Source organism: Echiichthys vipera, assembly GCF_963691815.1.
Source record: "Echiichthys vipera genome assembly, chromosome: 1".
Lineage (NCBI taxonomy): Eukaryota > Metazoa > Chordata > Actinopteri > Perciformes > Trachinidae > Echiichthys > Echiichthys vipera.
In genome coordinates, this window is record NC_139826.1 from 25,788,248 (window position 1) to 25,799,674 (window position 11,427).

At 41.0% G+C, this 11,427-nt stretch overlaps 1 protein-coding gene across 1 annotated transcript in view; it reads right to left on the reverse strand.

The window, feature by feature from the left end:
- dagla (diacylglycerol lipase, alpha) overlaps nucleotides 1-11,035 on the reverse strand; it is a 51,236-nt gene extending 40,201 nt beyond the window's left edge. Inside the window, exon 1 of the mRNA XM_083915552.1 lies at nucleotides 10,375-11,035. The gene's annotated coding sequence lies outside the window, so the exon portion shown is untranslated. The remainder of the gene's footprint in view (nucleotides 1-10,374) is intronic.
- Between the last annotated feature and the right edge of the window lie 392 nt (nucleotides 11,036-11,427).

Genomic DNA, 11,427 nt, shown 5'->3' on the forward strand with positions numbered 1-11,427 from the left:
TTGAAAAGGAATTTGAACTGAAATTAGCTTCACTTTTACTTAAATTGGAACATACATACTTAGTCTCCAGTACAGCTGTCAACGAATTGCTTGAGGAGCTACAACATCTTATTGGAACTGTCTCTGTGCCACATAGTCTAAAAACAATTAATCAGGTTTTGGGAGATAACGATTGTCATGTGGAAGCATCTGTTGTTGAAGAGCTAGCTACAGTTCTTTGTTCTTCCCATCCAATTCAAAAAGCAATAGTGAAACAAGGCCCATTGTCTACTTCTTGGAAGCGCAAGTCATATTATAAAAGAGAATTTGGTGTAGTGTCACCAGTGGAATATATTCTTGATAAAAGGAACAAAAAATCATTACAGTATGTATCTGTGCTGAAAACACTGCAGCAGATTCTAAATTTAGATTCTATCTTAAAAAAGACTGCCAATTTGAAAGGGAAATATCAGTCACCCGACAGTGATAAAGCAGTTTACAGTTGTCCCTTTGATGGTGAATTTTTCAGAAACAACACATTTTTGTCTAAAGACTGTGCAATTTCACTTAACCTTTATATTGATGATTTTGAAATATGCAACCCCATTGGGACATCACGAAGAAAACATAAGATCTGTGCCCTCTATTGGACTTTAGGTAATCTGTCCCCCGGTTGTCAATCTTCACTGTCATCGATACACTTGGCTCTTCTAGTCAGAAGTGATGATTTGAAGTTGTATGGCTATGAAGCAGTACTCGAGCCTCTCATTTGTGATTTAATTTCCTTGGAACAACACGGTGTGTTTTTGTCAAAGTTAGGGAAATGTGTTAAGGGAACAGTACAGTGTGTCATAGCAGACAATCTTGGAGCCCACGGCATCGCTGGATTTATTGAGAGTTTTTCAAGTGGTCACATATGCCGATTTTGTACCGCTTCCAAATCAGAAATTCAAACTAAGCAAGTAGACAGTGGATCTTTTACACCAAGAACAGAAGACCTTCACTCGGACCATCTCAAAACCATCAAAGAACAATCTCTGAACAATTTCTGTGGTGTTAAGAGGAGATGTGTTCTCTCTGAGAAACTCAGTCATTTCAAAGTCACTACCGGTTTCCCCCCGGATCTGGTCCACGATTTATTTGAAGGGATTGTTCCTGCAGAGATAGCTTTGTGTCTGTCCATCTTCACATCTAAGAAATACTTTACACTTGCATATTTAAACGAGTCTATACTACATTTCCCCTTTAAGTGGACTGACAAAGTTAATTGTCCCCATCCAGTGCCATTGAACTTTGCAACACGAAAGACGATAGGGGGGAATTCGCACGAAAACTGGAGCTTGTTAAGGTTTTTCCCCTTCCTTGTTGGCCAGAAGGTGCCTGTTGAAGAACCTGCATGGAAAATATTGACTGATCTAAAGGATATTGTGGACCTTATTGTCTCACCTGTTCATACAGAGGAATCGATTGCATATTTGAATTTCAAGATATCAGAGCACAGAGTACAACTTAAAGAGGTTTTCCCAGACTACAACCTGCTGCCTAAGCACCATTATTTGGAACATTACCCCCAACTAATTCATCAATTTGGACCATTAGTTTGTCTTTGGACTTTAAGATTTGAAGCCAAACACAGTTTTTTTAAAAGAGTTGTTCGATATATAAGATCTTTCAAGAATGTGTTGTTGTCTTTGGCCGAGCGACACCAATTTCACATGGCACAGCAGGTATTTATGTACCCTCAAAAACCTCTTCTGGAAGTGTCAAATGTTTCAACTCTTTCTCTTGATGTGTTGAAAGAGGAGATCGCAAAAGCTATCCGGCTGAAACACCCAGCTGTGGACAATGTGTGTCTGGCAAAGAATGTCACTTACGATGGATTCAATTACAGAACTGGAATGATCCTTGCATATGGATCTTTGGCAGGGATCCCTGAATTCACTGAAATCATCCACATGTTGGTTCTGAAGGACAATCTTTTTTTCATTGTTCGGAAGCTGAGTGCATGGCACTGGGAACACTTCAGGGCCTTTGAACTTAAAGTGAGCCCCACCAAAGACATAATACTCGTGGCGCCAGATGAACTGACGGATCCATATCCGCTGGTGGATTACACTGTGGGAGGATTGCGTTTGATTACCCTGAAGAGACATATTCAAGTTTAAGGTCTGCATTTTCATCAAAACATCATATTTGCATATAATTCATTCTACTAGAAATGTTAAATGGGCACTTAATTGCCACTGGGGTAATTTGACACTGCACTTATTACAATTCTAACCTATCATCTTTATGCTCACACAATGTGATTGTGAATGTGAAATAATGCTTTGCTTCCCCCTCTCCTGTTCTCCACACCCATCCAGGACGTGTTTTTACACAAGCTTACTGCACAACATCTGTTGTTTGCTCACAATCTGTCAACCCCTCTCAACACACCCAGGTAAGAATGACGGTTCTGACCTTGACCCCAACCTGGTTCTCCCTCTTTCCCGCTCTAGGAATCCTCATTTCTCTGCTGCTGGGGTTCAGTATTCTGCATCACATGTATCTGTCTCTGAGTAATGTTGTAATGGTGGACTAAGTTAAAGGGACACTGAAACATTATTACAACTCTAACCTGTCATCTTTATGCCCACACAAGGTTGTTTTGAATGTAAATTAATGCTTTCCCTCTCCCCCTTTGTCTCTCCTGCTTTTTTTCTCCAGACACCCAGGACGTGGTTTGACTCCAGTCTCCTGCACTACACACGCCGTCAGGGCATCAAAATCTACACCAACACCTTTTTCAACACGCCCAGGTAAGAATGAGTTGTGACCCCAACTCCTAACCTGGGTCTCTCTCTCGTTCACTCGTCCGTCTCCGGAATCTTCCTCCTGCTGAGGTTCAGTATTCTTCATCATATGTGTCTGTATCTGACTGAGTCCTGTTGTCTCTCATGTCTCTTCCCCAGTGTAAAGACATCCAGGACGTTTTTTGACGGCAGCCTGCACTTCATCGGTTGCCTGGGCATCACCATTTACATTCAAGTTCTTCAACACATCCAGGTAATAACAGTCCTCAACCTGACCCCCCTCACCTGGTGAAGCCTACTCAAACTCTAACCATGATTGTTGTGTGGGCTTCCTAGAGGAGCCTGTCCACAATTTGGGGGTAAAATCAACTTATGTTGTATTGTGGTATTATCTATAATATTAGTTGAAACATTACCCGATAGATCAGATAGGCTACCGTTGAGAACAAATGTTTTTATTCATCTGTAGAAACCTGCAGTGGGAGCTGATGCCATGTCTTTTGTGTGTCCCTGTCCTTTGTTATTTTAGTTGGTATTGAAGCAGCTTCCTGGACCCTTGATCCGTCAATATGGCAAATCCCATACGACTCCTCATCTTGTTGAGTGACGACAGCTCAGAGAGGATGGATCTACCACTGGTGCCAGACACTGTTGAAGAGCTCATTGAACAGGTCAAAGAAGCATACAAACTAACTGGAGGCATCAGGCTGCAATACAAAGATATTGACTTTGGAGGAGCATTTGTTAACTTAAGCTCAACTTCCTCGATCAAGGATCTTATCACCATCAAGGTCATACCGACTGTTCCTGATACTGATCTCATTCTTGAATTCATAGACAGTGCCCCAACTGATTTGAGTGACCTAGATTCATGCTCCGTATCGGCAGTCACTGATTCAAGCTTCTTATCGACACACACTGATTCAGATGACACAATCATACTCAGCAGCAGCTCTTCTGAGAGACTCCGAACAAAGCCCTGGCCGAAAGAGTTCAACATCCCAACCTTCTCCTTTGAAACAGAAGGTCAACTCGAGAAAGGGAATGCTGAATACACACAGAACCAAACTAGACTGACCCCTACGTCTAAAATGCTGTCAGACATTCTGGAAAGATTGGCAGAGAAGATTTTCTCCTACAAGGCGTACCCCAATGATGCAGACCTGAGTGATGTCGCAGAGGCTCTCACAAGGAAGCATCCCTGCCTTAGGCAACCAGACTCCTTCAATGAGAGCTATGGATGGAAAATGAGACTCAAGAATAAGATGTGCAATTATCGCACTCAGTTGAAGTCACATGGACTTGCATCTGAGCTCATGGTGAACACACTCAAATCCAAGTCACGAGAAGATCCCCTTCCCCGCCCAGCAAAGAACAACAAAAAGGCAAGAAGAGGTGAGGCCAATTATTATCCTCAGCCCAGCATTGAGACTCCAGAAAGCCTGGAACAAGAAAGAACATTGCTTCTGACTGAAGTAAAGAAGAGAAACAATGACAAAACCATACGGGAGAAGATGGCCAGGACCTTCGAGTTTAGGAGGCAAGAGGTTGTAGATCAGAACCCTTCCATCGAGAACCTCATGGAAAGATGGCCAGCTCTATTTCAGGTGGAAGAGGTATACCTTTCTTAACCTCTTTCATACTAATTATAACAAACATTTTTTCAGAAATAATACATCCACAGGGCTTTGTGAAGACTAGTAATAGTATTGCTTTTTCATCAAAAATTATATTTAGTTTGAAATTACTAAGTGTGTAAGTGTTGTTGTTGTTGTCCTGCTTGTTGTTTTTATGAGACCAAAAACAAATTTCCACACCGTGGACAATAAATGAAACTAACTAAATTTTGACAGAAGTAACAATGAACAACAACAAATCATAACAAATCATAACCAAAACACAACCAAATGGGGAACAATTGTTACATGATTGTTATAGACCATACATTCTAGTGGGACCTAAATGATCATTGAGGGGTATTTGTGTATGAAGAATTATACATTTTGATAATTGACAATTTAGTAAAGCAGAGACTACATAAAACTCATACTTTGGAGGTGGGAAATGAATGCTTGTGCGAAGTTTGTCTTCAATAAAAATTTTTAATATATATATATATATATATATATATATATATATTGTGCACTGCTTCCTCATGTACAGATCAATGCAGAGTTTCTGCGGGTTACTGCAGTTCCCCTGCTGTCGAGATTTATGGCCCAGCTGGACAAGTACTCCACGCAGCTACTGAAGATCATCAAAAAGAGAGGAGGGGCAACCAAAGCAAAAACTGCCATGATCCTGGAGTTTCTTGACCAGGTATGATGTATATAATGAACCACTAACAACAGTTAGCATTTTAACCCTTGTCTGATGGGGATAGGTATCCTTTTCCATTTTTATTTCAGTGATTATGGTTATAGTCATTTGAAAAATGCTGTATCTTTTTAAACTGTTGGTATGAAGTGTGTGTGTGTCAAGCAAGGATGTGTGGGCTTTGCAAATGTTCTTTACACACTAGCAGCAGGTGCCCTTCCTCTGGTGCACACAGAGTTGCATTTTGGGGGATTTGGAGGAACTGCTCTCCTCACCTTGCTGTGGCCTTCTCCCTTGGTGGGGAGCTACTGCCATTGTTGTATTTGTGAAGTGACCAGTGCAAATACCAGCTCTTCCACAAACCAGCGAGATGCTTGCACAATACCTTGATTCCAGCTCAAATCCACATTCATCCACAGCACAAATTAGTGAAAGCAGAGACATCCAGGATGAGAACATGTCAATGACCACTGGCAGGTCTTGAGAGAGCGCTGTAAAAGACAGGATTGGCCTGACCTGGCAAAGAGACATCCAATCATCTCTCTTGTAAGAGAGACTGTCAGTGGTCTCTGACATATCCTGTAACGCTCTGATTTCAATTAATTGTGCTATGGATCCAATCGTACAAGCACCGACTGTTTGTGGTAGAGCTGGAAATTCAAAAGCTTGCCTATCCTCCACACTGCATAGTAACCCTTTTTCACTGTCCCTGCAGGATGCTGATGCTGATCTCAGAAGGGAGTGTGTCCTCAAATCTCTCATCATATACCTGGGAGAATGTGTTGAGGACCTGATAAAAGAATACACGGTATGTCCAAATCTGTTTTCTCTCCGTGATGAGATGCAACTTTAATAATCCTGGGGGAAGCTTGAAAGCCCTGCTATTGGATGTGGTGATTAATAATCAGTTGTTCACTTGTACATTTTGTCCTATATTTGACCTCAGATGTCCCAGAAAGATCAAGCCGAGCTGGAGAGTACCACCATGGCGGTCTTCGTCTTTAGAGAGAACTCCAGCCTTCTACAACAGCCAAAAGAGATCGGGATCATCATTGATGGTGTGGAAGTTCTCAGTGAGTTGCCTTCTGTGGCAGCTGGAGTGGTAATGCTCTTTGGACTCTGTTATGCTCTTAACATGGAATATCCACAGGGGTTCAGGTTTACCTTTGAGGCTCTTCAGAAGATCCTGATGGAGCTTGGTTCCAACAAGATGAGCTCCAAGATTCGCAAACTGAATGGTGAACTCCACACTGCACAGTAGTATGTGTGACATGCGTACACATGCTTGTGTGTTTACACACACAGTAGATGTTGCATTTATATTGAGGTAGCCTGTAGTAACCACAAGTCAGCACTTTATGAGGGGGAGAACCTCTGCACTTAGAACCTCTGCACTTAGTTGCACCTAGCCAAGGGTGCTGTAGCCATTTAAGGCTATGTTATATTGTTGGGCTTTGAGTGAGTGTTTTGAATAATATTTCATGTAATTTCATTTACCGGTTATTACAGTTCAGATTGTATAGAGCCTGTGTATAGGCCTATTACCACGTGTGTGTTTGTCCTGGTTCATTTGCTAATCTATTTTTTTTATCTGACTTGTATTTCTTAAAGATCTGTGCTGAAAACGTTGTAGCAGATTCTAAGTTCAGATACAATATTGATAAAGACTGCCCAGTTCAAAGGGAGATTCCAGTTGCCAGAGGGTGATAAAACGGCATGTTTTCTCAAAAACAATTCACTGTTATTCCTGTGTGTTAACAGTATATCCTCCCCTGGCCCTGTCCTGCTCTCTCTCCTCCTCTCTCCTGCCTCTCATCCTTTCCTCTGTTCCCCTCTCCATATCTTCTCCTGGCCTGACTAGCCCAAGAAATCAAAGGTAGTCTTAGTTTAAATGAATGATTGGCATGAAAAATAAAAGTAAATAAGAGAGTACCTGAAAATTGTATTCTTACATGGCTATACAAGTTGTAATGATTTCACATACAAATAAAAAATAAGTAACTTTATGTCTGGATGTTTAATCCCAGGCATTACAGGGACATGACAACAATATCACCCTTTGTTGAAGCATCTGTGTTTTATTTAATTTTCAATTGGCTCCACATCACCCTCTCCAGCCTTTCTCCTCTTCTCTCCACCGTCTCCTCCCCTTGCCACCTTGCAGTGCCTTTAGGGATGCTATACAGTGTATAATTTTAGTCAGCATCCAGGTTTAGTCATAGTCCAGGGTTACACACATATCTGCCCTCTTTTAGTTTAAAAAAAAAATGAAGGCCGATTGCATAATGTTAATGTTGCATATGGTTAATATGTTTAATATTAATAAATACATTTAATGTAATCTGTTGGCGAAGTGTCTTTTTTATAGAGTTTATAAGGTGGGAAACAAATTATTTTTGGGTCAAATAAAATGTAAAAAATATAGTTTGGATATATGTAAATTAATTAACTGGTGTCAATGCAAACAATTCAAGTTAAATCAGTTAAAAGTGAATACATTAGGTTGGTTCAATTTCAATTTATTAGTTTGGTTCAATAACTAAAAGTGAAGAAAATAATTTGGATCAAGGCAAAAAATTAAGGTTGAGTCAAGTGCAGTATTATTGTTTACATCAACATAAAATAATTAGGTCATATGAAGTTACTCAATTTAGATTCTGTGAAGTCAAATATTTTAGATGTGATATCTGGACATCATTTTTTTTAGTTTGAGCAAGGTTATACTTTTTTCAGTGTAATACAAGCAACAAGACTTCATACAGCCATTTAAAAGGTACAGAAATCGGCATTCATTATGTATTATAACACCGCCAAATGCTCTAATTTGCTACTGGTTCATCCCAAAGCCGTGTGATTCCTTAACTGCTGGTTAAAAACTTCTTTTAAATAGATTTTAGTTTTTTTCTTGTGTAGCATTAAGGGACAAAACTCATATTTCATGGTGCAACTGTGTTGTAGAATGACAATAAACGTCGACTTTATAAACTTTTAAACACCTTAACACCAGAATTACGCCCAGCCTAATCAAATAACATATGTATAATAGTCAATATTAGAGCAGAGAAGCAGATTGTGTGTGCGTGTGCGTGTGCGTTGATGTGTCTGTGTGCTTTGGAAAACAAAGAGACAACATACTATATCTGCCAGCACTCCCTGGAGGCAGTTGGTTTCCACTAGGGTTAAAACCTACGGGGATGCCAGTGAACCAAGTGTAAACATGGGTGTTGCTGCAGCCTAACATGGATTGGCTTGAGTTGATCTTTTAGTCAAGTAGGATTCAAAATGTATTGTGTAAGCTTGTCTATACTCAACAACAGGCTTATGGTGAGAGAAATCAAGTATAAAAATTAGTATTAAATAACATGGAAAAAGTGAAAGCTGGGATATAGTCCAGTACTAATGTGTGTGCCAAACGTATGCGGTGCCTTAGTATAAAATTGACTCAGGACAAGACTATGTGCCATTTCGTGCAAAGTAATGCCCTTTCTCATTTTTTCCCATTAACTCATCTCCTTTTGCTCAAAATGCATAGAAGTCTAGACTGGATTATAATGTTATTTTCACTAGATAAGCCTTTACTGATCCTCAAAGGGGAAATTCAGAAAGACAGATCCCTAAAAGTAATCATTATCCTAGGACAGCTCAGCACTCCCCAAACTGACACCTCTAGTCATTTATGCTGAAACATTGATTAATGAATGAGTGGCATGAACAGAATGACAACAGAGGAAAACCTATCTACAACCGGGAAGTTGTGTGAAAGGGAGAGACCTGAATTGTCCAGTGAAACAATCTCAGTGTGAGAACAGGTGTGACATTCCCTTTGGTGGAAACATGTCACCTACTGCCCAACCTAAAGCATTACAGTTGATATGTTAGACCGGGCTTCAAGTCCGGTTAGTCTGCTTCTAGTAACGAAAAGACCAGTGGATGAATCATAAAGCTACTAAATAAGAAGAAGAATTGATGGTGATGCTGTCATTTTACTTCAACTGAATACTTTGCCGTACTGGCAGCTTACACCAACTAGGCCAAGAAACTGTCACACCACTTTGGATTCTTGTAACTTGTGATTTGCACAGCGGATTAGAAAATACCCAACTAGAATTGAACTATAGTCAGCTGCAGTCACTGGTGGAAGAAGTACCCAGGAGGGATCAACTGGTATGGATTTTTTGGGGCCGATGCCGATTTTTTTTCATCAGCCTTAGCCGATGACTGATACTGATGCTCCCTCAATTTACATCATAAAAATGACACAATGATGATAACAACTGTTACGAGCCCTTAATAAAAAAAAAAAAAAGAAACAGTTATTGAACTTTAAAAAGGAGTCTCCAGCAACACGGAGCTGCCTGTGGACGCCTGTCTGTAAATAATGCTGGGAAAAAATATCGGCGAACGCAGCAGCCCGCATCGGCCGATAGGGATAGACTTAAAAAACGCAACTATCTACTGAAAATGTCGCCGGGCAGATCTATGGGTCTATCACTAGTACCTAGAGCTTTTACTTAAGTAAAAGTGTTAAAAGCACACTGTAGGAATACTCTGTTGCAAGTAAAAGTCCTGCACTTAAGTATCAGCATCAAAATGCACTGGAAGTACAAAAAGTAAAAATACTCCTTATGCAGAATCACCTGTTTCAGAATCATATATCATTGGATTATAATTATTGAGAGATTCATGTAAATATCTAGTGTTGCATATGATAAAGGCCCTGCTGTGTAGCTTAATCTATAATTATGTATCCTATACTATTTGTCGATATTATTGTATTATTAATGTGAATCTGTAAAGCAATTAGTGACTGAAGTAACCAAATAAATGTAGTGGAGGAAAATATATACTATTTCTTCTGAAATGTAGTGGAGTAGAAGTATAAAGTAGCATACAATGGAATTACTCAAATAAAGTACATGTATCTCATTATTGTATCCAAGTACAGTACTTGAGTAGATGTACTTTCCACCACTGGCTGCAGCCCTGTGTGTATATATGTGCAACAGCAAATGTGTGATTCCAACAAGTCAGTGAGTAGTGTCCCATCTGATCCCATCTAATCGGAACAGCTGCTTAAAAGGTGGCATCCTGCGGGCCTAGCTAACGGAGAGATGTGGCCTAAGAAATGTGTCTCAAAGCGGCACTCAAACATGGATTAAAAGAAGCCGGGTCACACTGTGGGTGTCGCGGCTGGGCTGGCTGCCCCTGCGTGTGCTTCTATAGCCAAAAGACAAAAGGTAACGAGGCAGGTTGTCAGTCCCTTCTTCTTCGTCCTGCTGCTCACCTGTATTTTCACGATGCCTTGCCAAAACCCACTGCATCGGTTCCGCTCGCTCTCCCATATCCTTCCGACTGCCGACACCGCCTCACAGCCCCTCTCTCTCTCTCTCTCTCTCTCTCCCCCCAGCACCGGACACCGGCTCAGGGGTTGTTGGCTCAGTGGTGGGTTATGAATTCACGAATGTCTCACCGATCAAAATTATAACAACCGTGCAGACGTCATTCCAGCAGAAGGATGAATGGATCCAGAGACATCAAAAGGAGCTCGAGCTTCATCGGTTACGTGCCAACACTGATACATGCCATTCAAAAAAAGCGTTATTAATAATAATCATTACGCGGTGGGTTTTCAAACCACTGGCTTCTTGGTTCTCCGCGTAATTGCAACACGTCGTCGGCTCTGGCAGTTCACTGAGTGTGGGTCTTTTTAAAAAAAAATGGATATACCTCCGTCGGAGCTTGGCATGTTTTTTTTTCAATCCACAAAAGGTAACGGAGCCTCGGCTTTTTTGACAAACAAGACGAGACAGGTCGATTCTCACGGTTGTGGTCCGCAGCTGGTTGTGTGTGCCATCATCAGCCGGACAACTCCCGAACCCCAGCGCGGATAGCAGCTAAACGGAGGCAGCATTTCCACAGAATCTGGCCCATCCCCTCGGACATTTCTCTCCCCACGGAAAAAAAGAAAAAAATACGCACGAATCGGCGATTCTCCTTCCGTGTTTGGCTGCGCAAATCCCGTGCAACTGTGCTGCTCTCGCACACCTGACTCGTTTTTTTTTTGTAAACGGTATTAACCGCAGGCACTTTGAGATCCTGCGGAGAAAGGGCGCCACTGGTGGTTTTCAGAATATCAAGGAATCTGCAACCGAATCAAAGAGGGCAGTGGTTTCCAAGAGGATGCCACCACCACCCCCCTTTCGTGAAGTCACACAGAAAGACCAAGGGTACGGAGGACTAAACATGACTTAAAGCTCAATACATTAATAAATACATGCCTACATAAATGCAAGAATAAATGTATGAATACATACATGCAAAAATTAATGTTGGAATA